The sequence below is a fragment of the Vulpes vulpes genome, chromosome 13 (genome assembly GCF_048418805.1).
Source record: "Vulpes vulpes isolate BD-2025 chromosome 13, VulVul3, whole genome shotgun sequence".
Taxonomy (NCBI): Eukaryota; Metazoa; Chordata; class Mammalia; order Carnivora; family Canidae; genus Vulpes; species Vulpes vulpes.
The window spans coordinates 138032929-138055971 of NC_132792.1; the positions used below are offsets into that span (position 1 = coordinate 138032929).

Here is a 23043-nt window from a genome sequence, read left to right on the forward strand (position 1 = left end):
TTTTAGAGATAAGGCTTATTTGCTCCAAATCACATCTAAGTAGGGAGTGAGAAAGCAGTAGGGAGTGGAATCAAGGTCATGTAGCTAGGTAGGTAGTGGGGATAGGAATCAAGTTCGCAGAGTAAGTAGTGGGGATTAGAATGGAGCCCAGCAATCCCTTTCGACTTGCACAAGAGTTTGCCCTGCAAGGGTGATCTTGAGATTCACAGGAATTTCATACCTAGGGATATAGGCTCAGCAGAAAGAAAGGAAGGAGGAAAAAGGAAGAGGGCCCTGGAAGCCAGCTCATGTAGAGAAGAGGGAAGAGCCAGCTAGTCCTCAACTGCTACTCAATCCCTATGTGACAGGGGCAAAGGTAGCTTCCCCTGTACCAGTGGGCCTGAAGTGAGTTCTGGAATTCTCTTAAATTTCCCCACCTTGGCCCCCACCCCAGGCCCCAAGGAATCTCGCTTATCAGGGGTCCTGAGATAGCCTGACTTCTCTACAACACAGCTGCCCTTTTATCCCATCCCCCTTCTTCCCCAGGAAGGTTGGTAAAACAGAGAACATGATATTCTAACTCCCTGTGCCCCTCCCCAGGCTTGCTGATTAGCCCAGGGCTGTGCCCCTGCCAGGCCTAGGCAGGCTGGGGTTAGGTAGTGTGGCAGCCTGCAACAACCCCACCACCCCACCCCAGGCCAGCCCTCACCTCTCCTGGGGCTGGGCTCCCAGAGCTCTGGAGACCAGACTGTCAGTTAAGCAGACCTGACAGCTGACAGCTTTCCAGAACAGCAGGAGCACGGTTAGCTTTCCTTCACATTTTTTTCTCCTCTTCCTTTCCCCTGTTGTTGCAAGACTGGAAGCCTGACTGGAATTTAAAGCAAGGCTTTGGGATAAAAATGTATGCTAGCACCAAGCCCTGCTCCCTCAGCTTCCTTCTCCGATTGGCAGCTGTCCACTTTCTGGGGTCTGAGAACAAAACACCTGCAAATTGTCAGAGGAGGGGTCTGAAACAGGAAGGCAGGTGAGTGGCTACTCTGAGGCCTGAGCAACCTTCTCTGCCTGGGTGCTGATCATGTTTTCATCCAGGGCATAGAAGGGGCAGGAAGCCCTCCAGGGAAGCACCTGTAATCTGTCCCCAGGTCCCAAAGCCCTTCCTTCTGAAGTCTGGAATGCCAGGAGGCTTCTGTGCCTGCTGCTAATCCATCCTACTCAGGAATCTGTCTGTCTCCTTATCAGTTCCTGCTTATGGCAGATAGATAAATAGATGGATAGATAGGAAGGAGAGACTCTAAGCAGCTTAGATAAACTATCCTATTTACATCTCTGGGTCCAATCTATCAATCCATCGGTCTGCCCATTGTGTTTGTGTTCTCTCTCAATCTGCCACTTCAGCCTCCATTAACCATTCATCTGTCTTCCTTTTGCCCTACACTTTGCCTTTCCACTCCCCCTCCCCCCCATTTCCCAGCATCAAAATAAATCCGAAGCTGAGACACAATGAGGCATGTCCTTCCACTCCAGTTATTCCAGAAGGGTGGCCATGGCAGCTGACACTGGGGCTTCCTACTCACCTCCTCAGGAAACATGCAAATATCCCTTTGAACACTCGGGGGACAAGTGCCAACAGTCAGGTCTGCTACCAGGCTGTTCCCAAATTCACAGTTCTGCAAATAGAGCCAATTGAGGCTCTCCTGGGATAAAGGAGGTGGTAGGGCATGGCAGTAGGTTGGGGTGAGGGAGAAAAGGAAGACATTGCATAATTGTACACAAAAGAATTTTATTACTTTTCAAGTGATCTGGACCAACTACACAAAGTGAGAGAGTGGGAGGAGAGAAAAAGGCAGAAATTTCATAAATTTCATAATTAGTACTGTTTGTTGACTTTCAGTTAATTTCTTTAGATCCTCTGAACTTCATATTTCACTGCTAACAGCATAAGGGGCTATTCCGAATGATCACATTCCCAGTAAATGGGGTGAAAATTTATAATCTTAATTGTATATAAAAGTATTTAAAAGAAAGAAAGGAAAAGGGAAAAAAGAGACCACCAGCTTCAGCAAATCAAGAGTCTCCTCTGCGTGCTAGGCACATAGACAAACCAACAAACAAAAAAAGATGGAGCATCTTGCTCTTTTCTTGAGATCACCAGGCATCTAATTTTATTTGGCTCAGAAAATCCAGCCAATCTCAGGCTTCCCATAACCCTATGAAGACCATCACAATCCTCTTTCCATGATCCATCCCAGGACTTCAGTGCCCAGCTGTTGTCCCTAAGGTCTTCTCTGGTGCCTCCACATCCCTTCCATTGACTTCTGGATAGATGTGAACAAAGGAAGGCAGCTCCTCTACCTCAAAACTTTAAAAAGAAGAACTCAATAAGATGTGGTAGGACTTTAAGATGAGAAATATAAATTCTGTGATTAGCCTGATCCTTTGCCACACAGGTCAGGAAAATGGGTCCCCCTGGCCTTATATCTTCCCCACCCCCCACAGGATGTGATTTGCCACAGGAGGGCAGCAGCATCCTGGACCCTGTGAAGTTTGAGGCAAGTATAGGAGAAAGGGGATTGAGGGGCTCCCGGCTGTTGCACTCTTACTCCAGTAGTTCCTAGGACAGCTTTGGGGACTGCCTGGAGACCTGCCCCACATGAACATTAGAGACTGCTAGTGACGAATGAATAGAGCATCCCTGGAACAGAGACACAGTAGAGACAGGAGAAGCAGGGCTTGATGGGGTGGAACACTTTTGCTCTCCAGGGCTAGAGAAACTGGGAAAGAAACCTCAAGGCCCCACTGCAGCCTAGGAAAATAAAGTGCAGCTAACAACATTTCACTCATTCGCCATTTAATAGATGTTGGCTGGCTCAGTTTGGGGGCATGTGATATTTATTATAAGCATACACTAGTGAATATCAGAAGATGTCAATAAGTAATTATGAGCCCGGCAGAAGAAGAAAAGGCCCATTTCTCAAACCAGCCAGATGAATATTTGAAAGGTAGTATTTTTTAAATGGGAGAATATTGCTCTCACATACATTATTTTAGAATAAAAGAGTCTGAATAAACATTATTTTAAGAAATAAAAGGGGAGAGATAGTAGATCTAAGCCCTACGTTTCCTGATTCTGATGCTGGGTAAGGCACTTAATGTTCCTGCTTTTTCTTTTTATTATTAATTTTTATTGGTGTTCAATTTACCAACATACAGAAAAACACCCAGTGCTCATCCCGTCAAGTGTCCACCTCAGTGCCCGTCACCCATTCGCCTCCAACACCCGCCCTCCTCCCCTTCCTCCACCCCTAGTTCATTTCCCCGAGTTAGGAGTCTTTATGTTCTGTCTTCCTTCCTGATATTTCCCAACATTTCCTTTCCCTTCCTTTATATTCCCTTTCACTATTATTTATATTCCCCAAATGAATGAGAACATACACTGTTTGTCCTTCTCCGATTGACTTACTTCACTCAGCATAATACCCTCCAGTTCCATCCACATTGAAGCAAATGGTGGGTATTTGTCGTTTCTCATGGCTGAGTAATATTCCATTGTATACATAAACCACATCTTCTTTATCCATTCATCTTTCGATGGACACCGAGGCTCCTTCCACAGTTTGGCTATTGTGGCCATTGCTGATAGAAACATCGGGGTGCAGGTGTCCGACGTTTCATTGCATCTGAATCTTTGGGGTAAATCCCCAACAGTGCAATTGCTGGGTCGTAGGGCAGGTCTATTTTTAACTCTTTGAGGAACCTCCACACAGTTTTCCAGAGTGGCTGCACCAGTTCACATTCCCACCAACAGTGTAAGAGGGTTCCCCTTTCTCCACATCCTCTCCAACATTTGTTGTTTCCTGCCTTGTTAATTTTCCCCATTCTCACTGGTGTGAGGTGGTATCTCATTGTGGTTTTGATTTGTATTTCCCTGATGGCAAGTGATGCAGAGCATTTTCTCATGTGCATGTTGGCTATGGAGGTGAAGGATCTATACCCTAAAAACTATAGAACACTTCTGAAAGAAATTGAGGAAGACACAAAGAGATGGAAAAATACTCCATGCTCATGGATTGGCAGAATTAATATTGTAAAAATGTCCGTGGTTACCCAGGGCAATTTACACGTTTAATGTTCCTGCTTTTTATGTAGTTTACTTGTAAATGGGGAAATAAGGATAATGCAACTTACATTTTTGAGGACTAGTTAGGTCTCTTAAGGCTCCTCCCAACTATATGATCCATGATTCTGGGGCATCCAAGGACTCATCAGTTAAGGGCAGAAAAGCTTCCTTCATACTATAGAGATAATCCCTGGAAAAGAGAAAAGCAAATAGTAAAGCAGAAAGGTGAATCTTTCTATATCTCTACTTATTCAAGGCCAAAAAGGTGAAATGAGAGGCTTTACATCATGGGATTTGCAGTGACAAGGGATCTCTTGAGAAGAAGTGCAGCGCAGTGGAATAAATTATGAATTAGCACAGCACATAGTAGGGGCACAATAAATATTTGTTTGAATAGATCGATGAATGAATGAGAGAATTAATGTACCAAGATGTACTGAGTTGTGTCACATGACTACTTAGTACAAAGAGCATCTCTAGTGAAGGAAGTTGAAAAACTTCCATGGAAGTCTTTAAAAAGAAATAGTTCATTTCATGTAACGCTTCAGGGGTGGTTTTGTACAAAGACAGTGGGAAAGGCTAGATCAATGTACCCCAATTATATCAGCTGTATCACATATCCTTGGAACTTGCTAAAAATACAGATTCCCAGGTGCCACTTCAGATCTACTGAATCAGTCTCCAGGGTGGTGTGTGGCAACTGCATTTAATGAGCTCCTATCTGATTCTCATGTAGCCAGCCTTTGCTAGTCCTTAGATCCGCATTTGAGAACTACTATTGTAGATGATATCTTAAGGGCCCTTCCAGCCCTGGAATCTCATGATTCTGGGGAACAGACGCTAGGGAGAGGTGATCTAGACAAGGAGAATTCATTCATCACACATTTACTGAGTATGAACTGAATGCCAACTATTGGAAATAGAACAGTGAATAGAACTGTGGCTATGCTCTCTCACTGAGCAAAAAGAACTTGAGCTCTGGAGAAGACCAGTAGAAATCTACTCCCACCATTTTCTCTTTTTTCTAAATTTGACTTTCACAGAATAAAAGTAATTCCTTAGATTGTGTTAAGTTTTTTTATCTACTAAAGTGCTTTTACACATGGCATTCACATGATACAACAACGTAAGTGTGGTTATTATCCTTATTTTATAAATGAGAGAATGAAGGCTTAGAAAAGTTTAATTACTTCCTCAGCATCATTTAGCTTGTATGTAAGAGAGCCAGGAATACAACTAGGTTTTGAAATTCTGAATACAATGCTATTTTAACTATTCCCTTGAGATACATCATCTGTGGAGTGTGGCTTAAATGTCCCCATGAAATTGCTGATATTTTTTCATTCTTTATCTGTGTAATAATATTATCTCCTGAGGCGAGGAAAGTGCCATCTTCCTTAGTGAAATAAAACCCAAAACTACAGGGAGAAGGGCAGCTGCACTGTTTGACTTTGTTTTTTTCTCCTACGATTCATTTTCCCTTGATGAAATTTCCCAAAGTATGTTCCTCAGAACACTAATCCTACAAAAGTTTCCTGAAATTAGGGTTGCTTTGTCACTGAGGTTTGAGAAACACTCCACAACTCTTACTTATCCTAGGGAGGCACAATGATCATAATGTATTAACATAATGTATAATTACAGTGGGTTAAATGGTGACCCCACAAAAAGATATATTCACTCTCTCTCTCTCTTTTTTTTTGTATATTCACTCTCTTATCCTTGCAGCCTGTGAATATTACCTATTATGGCAAAAGATGTGATTAACTTGAAGATCTCAAGAGGAGTTTATCCTGGATTAACTAGGTGGCCTCTAAATGCAATCACATGTGTCCTTATAAGAGGGAAGCAGGGGGAGGTTTCATACACACACACACACACACACACACACACACACACATACACACGCACACAGGAAGATATGATATGAAGTTGGAGCAGGGAGAGATTTGAAGATGCTGTCTTTGAGGTTTGGAGTGATGGACACAAGTGAAGAAATGTGGACAGCCACCAGAAGCTGAAAGAGGCAAGGAACCGGTTCTCTCCTAGAGCTTGTTCAGCCCAGTGATACTGACTTAGATCTCTGGGCTCCCAAACTGTGCGAGGAGGCAAGCCACCGAGTTTGCAGTAATTTGTTATAGCAGCCACAGGAAATCAGTAAGAAGGCCTTGAGGAGTTTTGCTAAGAATCAACTCCTTTAAGATGTTTAACCCAATATTCCCCAAACTTGGTTGACCATGGCATCTTTTTGCCCATAAGTTTTATTAATATCCAAACAGAACTCATATTAGATGCAACCCACTTTGGAAAATGCTGCCTGAGGGAAATCTTTTGTTAATTACTAGGGCTACCACTGCTCATCTGGGGACAGAGCTGCTCCTAGTTAATGTTCTGGCCGAAGATGAGCCAGGATCCTGTCCTGCCAACTCTGTAGTATAGCTAAGACCAGGGGAATACTTAAATAAGACTTTCCTAAAGGCTAGGGATAACAAAAGAGGAAAGCCAATGGGATGTGAATGTAAAACTGGATGATCTTGCTGCCAAAGGACTTTTTGGGGTGGGTCCATTGGGGTCCATTACAGGGATATGGTCTTGCCTACCTCCTAACCACTGCCATATGGCCAAAACCATCTATAAACCCCAACACACTAAAGCATAATGAAATGCCTCTAGACTTCTCTCTAGAAAGCAAGGCTCCTCTGAGCAAGGTTTCTGTCTGAGATGGCCTTTCTGCAATGACTAAGACTTGGACAAGGACTACAGGCCTCAGCAGAGTCATGGCATCTGACTACAGTGGCATTGCATACACACTAGAGAGGGCAAGGAGACTCACTTCTTCCTCTCACTTCTTCTGATGAGAGTCTCATTCTCACCATTTGGCTCTGTATATTCAAGGACCAAGTCAGAAAAGGAGGCACAAGGTCAGTGCAGGTATCCTCGACCCAGGAAGGAAATGCCTGAGACTCTTGTTTTGTAGAAGTGACATAAAGAATCACAATAATGGGGAAGATAAATTTTATTACAGCCCCCATTTCCAGCCTTCCTTCCCTAATATCTACTTGTTGTTATGACTATTATCATTATTTTACACACCTCTTTCACATGAATGGTTGGCTATAAAGCAGCACTTGTTTTGCTTTATTGCCATTTGCCTTATGTAGGCCATTAAGACTTTACCGCTCAAGCAAGGAGGCTTAATTTTATTTTTAAATAAGAAGGTTCTATGACTTCAAGACATTTATAAACTCCAGCTGGAAGGTATTCAACCTTTCTGTAGAAGGCAAAAGACTTGGTGTCCTGGTATCTGAGCAAGGGGGTCACCATGACATTTCAAGAACCCCTGTATGAGTTAGCCTTGCTATAAATTCACAGGAAAAAAAACCACAGAGAATAAGCAAGAAAGATAGCTGCAAGATGGAAAGAATGTTTAGAGAAGACAGAACCCACAAGGGACATGTGACAGAAAAAAGTGGCTGCTGGCTCAAGAGGCCAGGCTTCAGAGCAATTACTTAAAGCTAGGCTGCATGCTTCTCACTGAGCTGATTTCCTCTTGACAAGGAAAGGAAAGGCGCCGAGGAGGGAAGCAGACTTATTGTCTCTACCATGCCGGTGAACACTATATGAACGCTCCTTTATGTAGGGAGAATGGTGATGGGAACTCTATTGATATTCATAATGTGCCAAAGCCAGCCTTCTGTAATAGACTAAAAGCGCTCACAAAAGCCCTATCGAGAGGTGTAGAAAGAGGTGTGGGTGTCTCTTCTTGGGATCTGAATGGAATTCTTGTATCAAAAAGTGACCTCAGGTTCATACCAGGTTACCCCCCTGCTCCCCAACCCCTGCTGTTCTGTAAGCTGCAGAATTGCTTTATTAATAAGCTAAACAGGTGAGCCAGAGGGGAACATCTTTACGGAGGTATGTATAATTCCCCTTCATAGGTGGAAGAGGGAGCCACTTCTTCCTGCCAGGGCAAAGAATAGCAAACCCTCCCCAGGAAGCCTCCAGAAGGAAGGAGAATGCATTCTGGGGGTTGGCAGGGTGGTCAGAGAAGGGAAATGTCATTCTGAAGGCTGAGCAGCAGGCAACACCCTCCCCTCTGGCTGAGCACTCAGCAGCTTTGTGCATACTCCTCAGAACTGTGACAGCTAGGAACAGGTGAATTGGTACAGATAAAAGAACCCATCCCTACCTCTGGAAGCAGGAAAACAATCTCTGCTAACCTTTATATAAGCCATTTGCTCTCTTCCCACCATTGTCTCTGTCTTTCTGAAGCCCTGGACAGAGCTAGCATCATAAATACCAATGTGCCCATTAAAAATGTAAGGATGCAAGCCCAACTGTGCCAAAATCCATTGGTCTGCCATGGGATAGCGATCAACGGGAAAAAATTGAAATCTAATGGACCCCCTTGGGGATCACCTGTCTCTACACATTGTTCCCTGCCATCATCACTGACCCAAAATGGGACCATCTGACAGGGAATGGGCTGTGCAATCTACAGACAGAGTCAGCGCCATATGGAACAGGCATTCCAATCGCCCATTGCAATACATAAAACAATTCAGGATTCTAACTCTATTTCCCTGGCAATTGAGTTTAACTATCACTGGGCTCACTATAATCAGATTCTGCTGCTGTATTTATTAAATATAAGTTGCTAAACATATGGCTCAAGGGATGGATAATAGGACATGGAGTCAGGCATAGCAAAGGTATCATTTTTCAGGTCTGCCCCCAGGTATTAAAGGCCAGTAGTGTCAACCAGCCTATAGCTGCTCAGAGCCTAAGAAGAATGGGCCTTCTCAGTTATGGAAGTGAGTTTTCTTAATGGTATATGTAGTTGATTAGAAGTAACAACTAAAGAGGTCAAGATCATGGGCTCATTTCCAGTGCCAGATAGCTCTTCTTCCTCTTTGTCCAGCCACCATTTTAGTGAACACCTATTTTGTTCCATGCCTGGTGTTATGACTTGATGGCACCAAGCCGAGCAAATCATGGCCAATATACCTGCCTACAAGCCACTCAGTCTAAAATGGGAGAAAACTCAGAAAATATCAGTTTAACCCTAGGGTAGTATATCCTGCAAAATAAATGGGCACAGACTGAAATGTTTGGGAGCTGAGAAGTGGGAGCAGCTAAAATTTAATGTTTCTCATTATTTGTACAGAACTTTTCAGTGTATAATATCTAAGCCTGACAGAAAACTTAGAAATAGAGATACATTTTCTTCACAAGGGAAGGGACTGAAATCAGAGATTTAATTGGCCAAAGTTGTATGGCTGACGAATGGTAGACATGGGAAAAACACACTGCTCACCTGAGCCTTGCTGCCTGGTCCACCAATATGATTTGTTGATCACGAAGAGAGCCTATTGGCAAATCAGGGAAACTCCCTCTCAAGATCCAAAGCTCAAATTCCTTACTGATGACTTATGGCAGCATCTTCACAGACTAAGAAAAGCTATTTATTAATTATCTGGATTGTGGCCCTCATTATTTGTGGTTCATAGAGTATAACCCAGAATCACAAGAAATGGATTAAGAAGTATAATTGTAAACAGTGGCAGATAAATATAATCTGCATCCTCCTGAAATTCCACAATTGGGACAATGAAAAGCTATTTTTAAGACTGCATATAGTCATCGGGGTTAAGAAAAAAGCCAATGGGGAACATGGCCACAAAATTTTAGTGCTAGAGATGAGCTGAACAAGTGGTAGTAAACTCAGCATGCTAGAGAAGGTGGCCCCTAAGGTGGCATTGAGAAAAGCAAGCAGGTCTGTATCCTGGAAACCCAGCCAAGCCCAGGAATTGTGAGCAATGATAACCTCTGGAAGTGGGAGTGCAGGCATGGCTGACAAATTATTTGTTAAATGTCTACGTGAGAAGCAGATAGATTCCCAGATCCCCTGTATTTTTCTGCAAAACTAGGCGGCTGTTGGCCCTAACCCCAGTGGAAGGCCAGATGTGGAGATTCTGAAGAAGGGTTTCAGGCTCAGGGACATGAGACCCAGTAGAGGCAGCTGCATGTGCAGAAAGCAGTGGGCTGAAGGGAAGGTTGGCATAGTGTGCTGGAGGACTGGGCCCCTTATCTGGCTCAGTTCCAAGAACTCAGGCTGTCAGATTTAGACCCCCAGGCAAGAGACTATAGCAGTCCAAGACCTACACTCCTTGGAGGCTGTACAATGAAATGTCCAGCAGATTCCCTACAGTGAAGCCCACCAGTGTATAAGCCAGATGCAAACACACAGAGTATCTAATTAGCATTTAAATTCCTCAGTATTAAGATATCATGAAATGTTTGAGGAAAGCCTCCTGAAAGAAAGAGACCAAAGCAAACAGAAGCAAACAAACAAACAAAAAAATGCAGAGACAAAGCAGGAAGCAAAAAAAAGATTTTCAAGAAAATCCTCTGGAATTAATAGCTTCAGAAAGATAAGAAAACATATCACAGACAGAATAGTAAGAGTTGACCTGCTATGTGCTAAGCACTGCTCCAATTGCTTTGTTAGTAACTTACTGAGTCCTCACAAAATAACTCTACAAGAAGCCTGTGTTGTTATTATCCTCAGTTTCCAGTTGAGGAAACTGAGCTGCAGAGGTTTGAAGTCTATGGTCCAACATCACAAAGCTGGTTGAACTGCTGAATTGCAATCTGTACACCATCCATCTCCTCTGTTTATACGCTCAACTGCCACGCAAGCTATGCTATTCTAAATTGAGCAAGAGGCCACTAAAAGGAACATTCTGGGTTGCCTGGAACTAAAACTACAATTGCAGAAATGAAACGTCCACTACTGAAAAATAAAGTTGAGGAAATTTTCCAGAAAGCAAAACACACAGAGAGAAATAGAGAGAATAGGAAAGAATATGTAAAACAAACAACCCCATCCCCCATACTTCCCTGCACAAAAATCTATAGGATCGGTCCAGCAGGTCCACCAAAAAAAAAAAAATAATAATAATAAAATAAAGTAATTTAATAAAAGATTGAGAAAAAGAAAAGAGAATGTGAGGGGGAGGAAATGACTAGAGAAGTAATTCAAGAAAATTTCCCCAAACTAAAAGCCTCAAGTTTCTAGAATGAAAGTATCTGCTAAAATGAAAAAAGATATACAGACACAGCATTACGACATTTTAGGATGCTGGGAGAATTATAAAATCCTAAGTGTTTTCATAGAGGAAAAAAATAGATAAACCATTAAAAAGTTGGGATAAAAACAATCAGACTTCTTCAATAGTCATATGGAAAATGAGAAGACAATGGGTAGGTAACTTCAATGTTTGGAGGGAAAGCCTTTCTATGCTCAATCTATTAGGGAGAATAAAGATTTTTTTAAGATACAAAAGTTAACTAAAATATATCTCCAATGTATGCACCCTTTTGGAAAGCTACTGGTAGAGTGGAGAGTAAATCAAGAAAGAGGGCAGAATGGAATCTAGGGAATCAGGGGCCTCAACATAGAAGGGTATAACCCTTGAGTGTCCTGGATGCTAAAGAAGACAGGAGGGCAGCTGGAAGTAGACCCAAGTAGCAACTGTCAAATGGCAGGAGGGGATGAAGGCTCCAGGAGGGATGTTTCCAAGAAAAGGAGTGACACCTATAGATTAGGTGTCTGACTCCATGTGTCTGAAGCCCTTTAGAGGAGATCTGATTTGGGAACAAATTAAAGATAGTTGTATGTATAACTGAGTGTAAAGAAAATTTAGGCAAGTTATTCATTTCAGGGGCAAAATTGTACAAGATAAAAAAAAATCACAGTGCTCCATATGACTCAGCAATGCAAACATCTTAGTGATAACTTCATAGAAATGTAAACAATGCCTATTGATCCAGTGAAAAATCGTGCTATAACTATAGCAGGAGAAGGAGGGAATGGGAAGGTGTGTGTGTGTGTGTGTGTGTGTGTGTACATGTGCACATGAATATGCATGCATCAGAGACCCAAATTTTAATTTTATATAGCAGGGAAATCGATAGATTATGACTAAAATTGAAAATCTAGCAGTATAAGCTTGTTATTTAAACTTATTGAGGTAACTTCCGAAGAAGGATGAAATGATTGAAAGTGCCCACCTCTTTGGAGTCAGCATCTGGGGTGGGGACAGAGGGTTCTGTTGTAAACTACTTAGAATCTTTTGAGCTTTTTGAACTATGTACATCTTGTCAAAAATAATTATTTAAAAAAGAGATATAACTGCCTTACTGAAGGCAATATGCAGCGGACACCAGAGGGTCATTTCTGCGTGCACTCCTACAGCTCCTTCATGTGAGAGCTGTTCCTAACCAGTTACTGAGAAGGGCACTCAGCCTGCTAGTGCTGAAATTCAACGCTCCCTGAGCTGGAGCTGGTCGGGCCTGGGTGATCTCGTTTCTACCAGGCGCAAATGCCAAGAAATCCACTGCTAATGGATCCTAGGGGACACAACAGGAAACACTGGGATAAGCAGGATTTCACTGTGTGTGAATCAGACGGGGCTCAGTCTGCTTTCCCAAAGGATGAAGGGCTCTTTTCACTCTAACTAGGATTTTTCCTCTTCTGTGCAGGTTGTTTTCCAGCGACAGTGATGTTTAGGGAAAGGAGATAGAGATTTTGGATGAAATAGGAAAGAGGTAACTTTCCTTATTGGCCTGAAGCAACGTTGAATAGCTCTGTTCCTTACTAATCAGTAAGTCAAACAGCAAAACTTGAGCTTCTGTAATGGCAGCCAGGCATTGTGGACAGATATGAAAGCAGCCAATGAGGTATACATACTAATGGAAGGGATGGGGGATGCACATGGTCCAGGCACATACCTGCATTCGTATGACCACGAGAGCCTGAGTTAAAAGAACTAAGGATTAGCTAAGACCTGAACTTAACTTAAATCCTGTAGAATTTAAGCATTTCCTTGTTAGATCTGGCTTAGCCATACTGCGATCAAAACCAAAACAGAACTCTCCTTTACCTGTCTCTGCCACAGTCTCTGATGGGTGCTGTTGGTTGGCACCATCCAAAGGAAAAAAAATAGTAAAGATTGTGGGGGCATTTCTTTTTTTATATATATTTATTTTTTATTGTTGTTCAATTTGCCAATATATAGAATAACACCCAGTGCTCATCCCATCAAGTGCTCCCCTCAGTGCCCATCACCCAGTCACCCCCCCGCCCCCGTCCACCTCCCTTTCTACCACCCCTAGTTCGTTTCCCAGAGTTAGGAGTCTCTCATGTTCTGTCTCCCTTTCTGATTTTTCCCACTCATTTTTTCTCCTTTCCCCTTTATTCCCTTTCACTATTTTTTATATTCCCCAAATGAATGAGACCATATAATGTTTGTCCTTCTCCGATTGACTTACTTCACTCAGCATAATACCCTCCAGTTCCATCCACGTCAAAGCAAATGGTGGGTATTTGTCGTTTCTAATGGCTGAGTGATATTCCATTGTATACATATATGTGGGAGCATTTCTCCCACCAAAAGACACAGTCCTTTCCAGTCCACTGTGGATATCATCTTCCTTGCCTTCTGCCTTCCCCAGTGGAAACACACAGGTAGGTGCAAACCTAAAATGGCTGTTGCAGAGGAACCTCTTTCTCTGGCTTCAACCTTTCAAAAGGAGGGACTGTCATTTGATTAAGCCTCCTGGCCTGAGCTTTCCTGCGGAAATGAACAGCTTCTTATTGACGGGTTTGGGAGAAAGAATTGAGTCCCTCCTTTCTCTCTTTCCAGGGTGGTAGCCTGCTCACTGGGAAGACTCCTATTCTCAGTTTCTCCATGGGGCAAACTAGGCTGGTATCTTCTGGCTAGGCCTGGGCAGGGAGGTTTAATTGTGAGGTGCATTCATGGGATCCCTAACCATAGATCTAAGACCCACCCTCTGATCTAGCTCTTTTCAGCAATAAAGCTGCCATTTTGATCTCTGACTGCCCATTACCTCCTCATACCACAGCAGTATTGCCCATCTCCCACCAGACTGTCCGCTGTTGGTTCCTAGAACATACCAAACTGTTTCAGCCTCTGGGCCTGCTGTCTCCTCCGCATTTACTGGCTGGAACTCCCTTTTTACAACTCTTTTCCTGAATGATTGCTTACCTTTCAATTCTCTCAATGAGGTCTTCCCAGATCCCTTTAACTACAGTGGGAGTTATCTCAGCTGGCTTCTCTCAGTCATGGCTCCTTACTTCTTGCACTTATGGCACTAATTACAACATATATTCTTACATATTTATGGATTTATTGTATTATATTTTCTCTATCTGATGGGACAAGAGTTTTATTTTGTTCTAAATTGTGTCTCCAGTACCCACCATAATGGCTTGCATATAACCAGTCCTTAACTATTTGTTGGATCAATTAGTGAAGTTAGTGGTTTCTACAAAAGAAGTTCATGTTTTCTACATGTTGAAGTGTTAAACCATGGAATAGCTCTGTCACTAATATTGGTAAATAGTTCAACAAGTAATACTCCTTCGGGGATCCCATTTCCTCTGTTTCATCAGTACACCAGCCAGCCTCTGGTCGATGATATGTTGATAGCACTGGGGCTTCCCAGGCTAGCATGTGTCCTTGGTTCTTGCCAGGGACATTCTCTGACTTAGCTACCTGCCACATGAGTCCTCCTGGAGATTGTACTTGGCCTCTACACAATCCAGCCACAATTTATTATTTGCCATGCATGCCATTCCATTCAAATCTATGTCTTTTTATTTTTCCCCATTTCGCTCCTTTGTTCTTGTGTCTACTCTGTCTCTTTGACCAAAGGGAATCAATACTGCTGTTTCTCAACTCTTTCTTCAATTTGAGGATACTCTCCCCCCTGGGCTTTCTCCTTCATAGATTCATAGCACTTGCATTTAAAAATTAATATCTGTATATCTTCAAAGATTTTAAAAAATCATGAAGATATTACACTTCTATTTTAACAGAAATAGTCTTCATCCACAGTCTAGATGGCTTCCCTAGAATTTTTAACCATAGCTCTGGGAACATTTTATGTTATGTCCTGAAGGACTGAATGAAACTCTGGAGTTGGAAGGTACTAATAAGGTCAAAGGGCTCCCTCTGGAGCCAGAAATCTCTGTGACCATCTGTCTTAGATTGTCTTGCCAGGACAAGGACAAGGGACACAGCAAATCATGGGAGGCTTAGTTCTCATGAGATTTGAGTTTGGCCCAACTATAATTGACCTGTAAGGTCCTTAGGTAGTTCAAAGTCATTCTTAGACTTTTCCAGACCTAGTGTGAGATAGAAGGTTTATAAAGGTTTTACCCATTATGACTCATTGTCTTAAAAGCCTTCTGCCTATGAATCAGAGCTATATATATATATACATATACATGAATATACTCATGAATATATATATGAAACCTATTTAAGGCAGAGCTGTAAATGGTCTTTGAAAATAGAAAATTATATATCCAATTGCAAGCAATGTTCCAAATTAGAATATACTTAATTTGAGTGTTTTCTTTGATCTTTCCTTCCTAAGAAAAGTGGTCTGGGGACAGACTGCTTTCACAGTAGACTTTTCCAGATTTCAGGAAATTCTTATCCTGCTTACCCTGGGCTTCCCTGGACCTGGGAAACACAGAGGCTTAAACAGGTGCTTGTATAGAAAGAGTATTCTATTTAATATACAAATGGGCCCACATAGTACATCTAGTGATGCCCAGGTAGCACAAGAAAGTCCTGAATTTCTGGCTGCATTCATGCTCTACACTTGGAAAAATATGTAGCAAGATAAATACATTCATTGATCTTTTTCCCCCTTTTTAACCTTAATTTTTTAATTTCTCCATCCTAATATATGAGCAGAGCATATTTTTATTATGTCAAATATTATAGACAGGTAAAAACAATATTTATATTGTCTTATGTGTTATATGTGTACATATTCATATAATATGTACATATATATGTATGTGGTATGTGCACATATGTAGGTAGATACAGAGAAAGAGAGACTCATATAATAATTGCCTAGGTCCAATAAAATATCCCTGTCATGACAGCTTGACCTGAAAAAAAATGCTTTGTTCCCATTTATTAGGACTCATTGTCTCCTGGTTATAAATGTTCAGTGGTGAGAAATACATGCTGTTAGAAAATGTTCAGTGGTGAGAAATACATGCTTATGGAAAACAAATCTTGAAAGGAGAAAGTATGTCTGATGATATGCTTAAGCCAAAGCTGTTGCTAGAGGCAACCTAAGTCCCTGATTGTGAATAAAGTATTGATCAGAAAGACAGAAACTTGAAGGACTTCTCAAGAAAAAAATGTGTGTGCGTGTGTGAGAGAGAATTATTGTAATCGTGGGGGAAGCAGTCTAAGGCTCTGTTACATGGGTTTTCTCACTCGTTCTGTGTCAGCCTCGCCTATAAGAGAGAAGACACAGGGGCATCAGAAACAATAGAGCCAAGGACAGGTAAAACCTGTCCCTTTAATTCAAAAGAAATTGTGTAGCTGGTAATAAACAGCAAGAGACGCAACCAGGACTCAGTGGTCTGCCCTTTCTCACCCACTCTGCTCTGTGAAACTTCCAAAGAGTGAGATTCTAGGTACCCCTAGTGTCTAACCTGGAACTGGTATAACCCCATGCTCTAGGCCTTCTCAGAGCCTCACGAGATTCTAAGTGCATGCTATGAAAAAGAGGACCTCAGAAGAAATATCATCTCCAGAGTTAAGGGAATGTCTCTGATATTGCCTCAGTTAATATCTTTGACTGTGGTCCATTTATATCATCCCATCTTCTTTTTTTTATTTTATTGTTATTGTTATTTTTATTTATTTTATTTTATTTTATTTTTTTATCATCCCATCTTCACTATGAGACAGCAGTGAGTCAGGGTAGAAGAAGTAAAGAGAGCACCACATTGCTCCTGAGCCTAGCACCTAGCTCTAAACCCCAAACAGCAAGAATAGATCCATAATAATGCAGGCAAAGGAAAAAAAAGTTCCTGGGTCTCTGGCGGCTGAGGAGAGCCCTTCAGAGGGCTGGTGTAGCAAAAAGGATGCGGAGTAATGTGGTAGTTTAGAAGAGCAGTACCACGAGGGGATTTGGAGTTCATAACAAAGGAAGAAGGTAATTTTAATCAAGGTATGAGGATAAGACAAGAATTAGATTACCATAATTTGTGAGAAATATTCTATAAGAGCTTGTTCTTTCTGATTAGGTGCATCATCAATAAATTACAAGTTGATAGTATAAAGTTTCCATATAAAAGTTGCAATAAATATATGTTTATTTTCTTCTAAGGAAAAATTGCCAGGATGTAAATAGTTTTGCCTTGCAACGTTCCTGGCACATAGTATGTCTACTAACATATGCCAAATTAATGAAATACTGAATGAATAAGGTATAATCCATATTTTTAACCACATGGTCTTATATTACACATTTTCATCTAGAGGCTGCATCCCTATTTGTAAGCCAAGTGCCAAATGAAAAGAAATTTAACAGTTTTGAAGTGTTAGTAAGTACTACTGGGAAAGGGTTTGTGGATTTGTTTTGTGCTTGTTTGTTTGTTTGTTTGTTTTAATAGGGAATACACTAACCATAGAGTTTATAAATGTTTGTATTGTTACTCTCGATGATTCAGGAGAGCCAAAGAAAACCCATTTCAGAAGTTCTATCTTCTTTACTTAGAATTTATCTTGACCTTTGGGACATTTTCTCAGATTTAGGACTCTGAAACAGTGAAACTCTTTTTCTATGATTCTAATGTCCCTTGACTCATAAGTCACAGGAGAACTAATGACTTAACACTTTCAACTTTTCTAAAGCATTTAAGGGAATATTCATTCTCCAACATCAGATGAGCACATAAGTCCAGTGGGCTTTTCAGAGCCACCTCCTCACTGACAGTGATGGACTTTACTTCTAGCCAAGAAGAGAACATAGGGGGCTGACATAGACTTTCTATTTTTTACTCAAATGAACACTATTTTCATTTGCTTTAGAGAGTAGTCCCTAAGAAGACTAGTGACAAGATGAAGGTTCACTGGTTTCCTTTTTCCCTGACAGGTTCAAAAGTGTGGTGCAGGTGGCAAATTAGACTTGGCTTCCCATTAATTGGAAGGAAGAAACTTTCTCTCCTGCTGTTCAGATTGTCATTGGATCCTTCAGCACACATTGAGGTTTTGTGGAATTATCATTATTATATTTATCATTGCTGCTGCTAATGCTGTTGGCAATTTTTCTGAGAAAATGATGAAGGGCTGATGTCAATTAGAAGCCCCTGTGAGTAAATGTCTTAAAGTAACTAGAAACTTGAGATGCCTATTTGCTGCTGTGTGAACAGCAAACCAGCTGATATAAATTCTCAGCTCTGGGTTTGGGTAAAGAACTTATTCTATGCTTGTCTTCAAAGATTTTGAGAAAATAAAAAATAATATTGAGAGGATAATGCTTATGATATGTTATCATTTATCAAACTTCTACCATGTGTAGGCAACACATAGTGTTTTACTTTTATTTGGTCAAGTTACAGAACTACTCTAAGAGATGATAATTTTTTAAGCCCTGGAGAAGTAAGGGATTGGCCCAACTTCACACAGCTTGTAAGTAGTAAAGACATTATTCAACCCCAGTTTATAATTGGAAGGACTACAAAAACGCAAACCACTAGGATGAGAGTATAAATCCTTCCTTCCTAGGACATTCCAGCAAACAGAGCCAAAGACTGCCGTGGTGAGACTGGACAGGATTTAAAACCAAAGAAGACAAGCAAAGGAAGCAAAGGAAGAACAGAAGAAGAGAGTGTATCTTTCTTTTTTTTTTTTTAAGATTTTATTTATTTATTCATGAGAGACACAGAGACAGAGAGAGGCAGAGGGAGAAGCAGGCTCCATGTAGGGAGCCTGACGTGGGACTCGATACTCGGTCTCCAAGATCACGCCCTGGGCTGAAGACAGCACTAAACCGTTGAGCCACCTGGACTGCCTGAGAGTGTCTTTCTAAAGCCTGGTAGTCTTATCCGTGGGATTCAGGGAAGATTCTTTTGATAGACCAGCCCTAGATGTGTTATAGGATAAGAATATGAGAGTGACACAGAAGCACATGCGTGAGCCCTGAACACTGTGATGAGTCTGGGATGTCAGCCTGGCTAAGCTAACCTATGTTCCTCCAAACTCCCTTTCTAGTATGTTTTGATTATGGGGGGCTACCCAGGTGGTTCTTTCAGGAAAATTAGAGCTTCAAAGTGAGAAGGGAGCCATTTTGTAATACATACACACACATTCTTGCAGTTTTTTTAATTAAACATTAGTCTAGATGCTACAGTGAAGTATTTTTGATGCAATTAAAATTCCAAATCAGTTGATTTTGAGTTAATCAAAAGAGGTTATTCTGGATGGGCCTGACTTAAATCGGGTAGAAACTCTTTAAAGGGAGACTAAGCCCTCCTGGAATATAAAAGATTCTAAGCAATAGAGGAGAAGGTGAACTGTAAACTATTTCTACGTATGAGCTCTGTATACTCACCTCATTGTTGTAGATCTGCTGACTCACCTCACTGGCATGAAGCAGCAGCTGGGGCTGCACTGGCTCTCTCTTTCCTTCCTGACTGTCTGCCCTGTGGACTGTAGGATTATGGAGCCAGCTCCTACAACCGCATAAGCCTGTTCCTTGTAGTAAATCACACCACACACACACACACACACACACACACACACACACACACACACCCTTTTCCTACTGCTTTTGCTTCTCTGGTTACTCTTTGATACAAACACAGGAGCAGTAGAACCATTGCACATCTGAACACCAGCCCTGTCCACCAGCTAAATATGCTTATGTAAGGAGTTGCCTTTCCAGGACAGGAGGGGACACTGATTGGTACAGCATTCTAGGCAAAGGAAAAAGCAGGAAAAATTAATACAAAGCCATGTCCAACAGGCAGGAAGCGGGGTTCTTTTAGTGGAACAACATACCGTATTAGTCTGCTTGGGCTGTCATAAAACAAAATGCACAGACTGTGTGGCTTAAATAAGAAAAACTTATTTTCTCATAGTTTTGGAGGCTGAAGTGCAAGATGAAGCCTCCAGTAGGGTTGGTTTCAGGAAGAGGCCTCTCTTTCTGGCCTGTATGCAGCTGTCATCTCACTGTGCCTCACATGGTCCTTCCTCTGTGGGCCTCCAAGAGACAGAGAACTCTTTGGTGTCTCTAAGTTTTCTTATAAAGACACCAATCTTATTGAATTAGGGCCCCATGCTTATAGCTTAATTTTTTACCTCTCCAAGTCCCTATTTTCCCAGACAGGAGCGCTGGGGGCTAGGACTACAACCAATGCATTTTGGAAGGACACTATTCAGTCCATAGCACACATCTAGTAAATAAAAAGCAGAAAAGTGTTTCCAAAACTAAGGATATTGAAGATTGGCCATTCATAGCTAGGTATTAGCTAGGTATTGGTAGAAAGAGGGCTTGCTCTCTTGTTCAGGTCATCACTGGGGGACCTCAGCACAGTTTTTAAAAATCCTTTTGCCCTCTCCCAGATTATATCTTATTACTGACTCCTTCACTGTTTTTGTTTTTTTAAGACCTTATTTATTCATGAAAGACACAGAGAAAGAGGCAGAGACATAGGTAGAGGGAGAAACAAGCTCCTTTCGGGGAGCCTGATGTCGGACTCCATCCTGGACTCCAGGATCATGACCTAAGCCAAAGGCAGGTGCTCAACTACTGAGCCACTCAGGTGCCCCTGTTTTATTTTTTTAAATCCAGTTCATGGTTTGTTTATGGATTTTACTGAAGAATCCTGAGAAAAACAGAAAGGAGAGTTTATACTGTACACTCCAGAGCAAAATACTTCAAGTCTTCTTATCAGACAGAACTCTGCTGTACTCCTATTATGGTTCTCACACGGAATTCCTATACTCAAAGTCAGTCTTGATTATTCCTCTATTGTCTCAAGTCATTCTGCTTCTAATCTGTCCTAATTAGGCTATCGCTATTTCATATAATCTTAAATGAAATTTGAGGACTCTCCCTACCAAACCACGTGATCTATCAAGCAGCATACAGTGGTCTCCGTCAGAGAAATTCTAGTAAAACATACTTCTCTCCATCTTGCTTCAGGAAAGGAAAGCATCATTAAAGGAATCTGATGCCTGTGTAACACAGGGACACCCAGCCCAAAGGCACCCCCAGTTAAGCACTGTGACACACCCGTTTGTTAGTTATTGATGGAGTTTAGGCCGATGCAGGCATGGACAAATGTACACAGGGAGGTAGGCGTCACGTGACCAAAGATGAGCAGATATTATTTCCCAAAAGCCAGATTAAATTCTTCAAGAAAGAAGAAATGCAGCAAGCCTAGTATCATTATAGTCATCTGCTCCTAATCTTTGGGGAGAAACAGGCACGGTCTTGACAGCCTGTTGGGACAGTTGGGCTCATGGAATATAGTGCAGCTCCCCCTGAAGGAATTCTCTCTGCTGTTCATAAAAATGGCTAATTTAACACAGCATCAAATTAATAATGGAATGTAACTTTGCCACAGCACTGAATGCCTCGCATTCGTCTGCTGCACTTTTGGGACGTGCCCTCCCTATGCCCTTCCCTCATCTCATTACACAAGCGCCTCTTTCTGGAACTCACTGAGAATCGTTCCCTGTGGAACTCTTATACTTGGGTGCCTGAAAAATGTTTCTGCAATTCGGTTTGGAGAGGCAACACAGTATAACAGGAAAGAATTTGGGGGATAATGTGTGTGAATGTGCTTTGTTAATCGTTAAGGTAATACATAAATGTAAATTTTTCTATTATGAGTTGGGAGCCAAGGGTACTAGTATCCATTCTACTAATGACCTTCGGCAAGTCCCTTTACCTCTTGAGAATTCAGTGTCCTTATTTGCAAAGCTGTAGTATTTAACTAGATGCTCTCGAAGATCCATTCTGGACCAATAATGCCCATTGTCATAATGATGACTTGATATTTATTGCATGCCCAGGGCACTCTTCTATTCCTTTGATGTGTGCTATCTCATTTGGTCATCAAAAAAAAAAAATCCTATTGAAATAGTAGTATTATCATCTTCCCCATTTTTCACATTAAAAAAAAATCTGAGGCACAGTGATATTAAGTAGCTTGTCCAAAGTCATACAATGAAAAGAGTAGAGCTACGATTTTAACCCAGACAATATGACTCTAGTGCCTACCCTCAGCCACTATGCTATATTGCTACCATGAGTATATTTTAATGATACGTTCTATAAAAACAAAAACAAACAGACAAAGAAAAAAAACCTTTGAAATTGCCAACATAACATCAGTAGACACAGCCAGTAATAAACGGGATTTTTTTTTTAATGGTGGTGGCAGATTTATCATAATCCATTTATGTTTTTGTCCAGGCTTCTTATGACTAACATGGAACAGTTGGCCCAGGGTTAATAACATAAACCCATGTAGTGAAATAGGCAAAGCTAACTGGCCTACCCAGGACTGGACCCTTGACACTTGATCATTTGCAAATGTTTCACTTCCCCAATTTTTGACAGATATTTACTCATGCTACACCTAGAGAAGCAGGCTTTAAGATCACCAGCACTGTCTGCTTGAATTGCCTGCACACGGGCAGATGGCACCCTACCACACCTTCACCTTGGGAGCCTTCCCAAGGGGCAAAACAAAATTCAAAAGAGGTGGCCTTTCACCTAGTCCGTAGAGATGGCTAGGAGCACCAGCTGTAGGTTAGCTCTGATTGTTACCACGGCGGAGCACATTTTCCGTCCCTTGAGTGGCCTTCCCTTTCTGCCTGCGCAACCCTCCAGAACAGCCATCCACCGTGGTTCAGCCTTCTTTGAACTCAAGTGTTATTTGTTAGCTCTGCAGCAGAATGCAGTGCCCTATAATGAGCACTATTCTGCTGTTTGTGACTACTTTGTGTGTAGGTGTATCTCATTTGCAGCAATAGGTAGGTACCTCTGGAAAAATGAGGCATATTTCTTTAGTTTCTCCGTAC

General features: G+C 41.7%; 1 long non-coding RNA gene across 1 annotated transcript in view; it reads right to left on the bottom strand.

The window, feature by feature from the left end:
* Positions 1 to 2015: 2015 nt before the first annotated feature.
* The window catches only part of LOC140594995 (uncharacterized), a 63305-nt gene continuing 42277 nt past the window's right edge, over positions 2016 to 23043 (bottom strand). The window contains exons 2-3 of the long non-coding RNA XR_011996348.1: positions 4165 to 4286; positions 2016 to 2338 (exon numbers count right to left, since the gene is read on the bottom strand). This is a non-coding gene — a long non-coding RNA (uncharacterized lncRNA). The remainder of the gene's footprint in view (positions 2339 to 4164; positions 4287 to 23043) is intronic.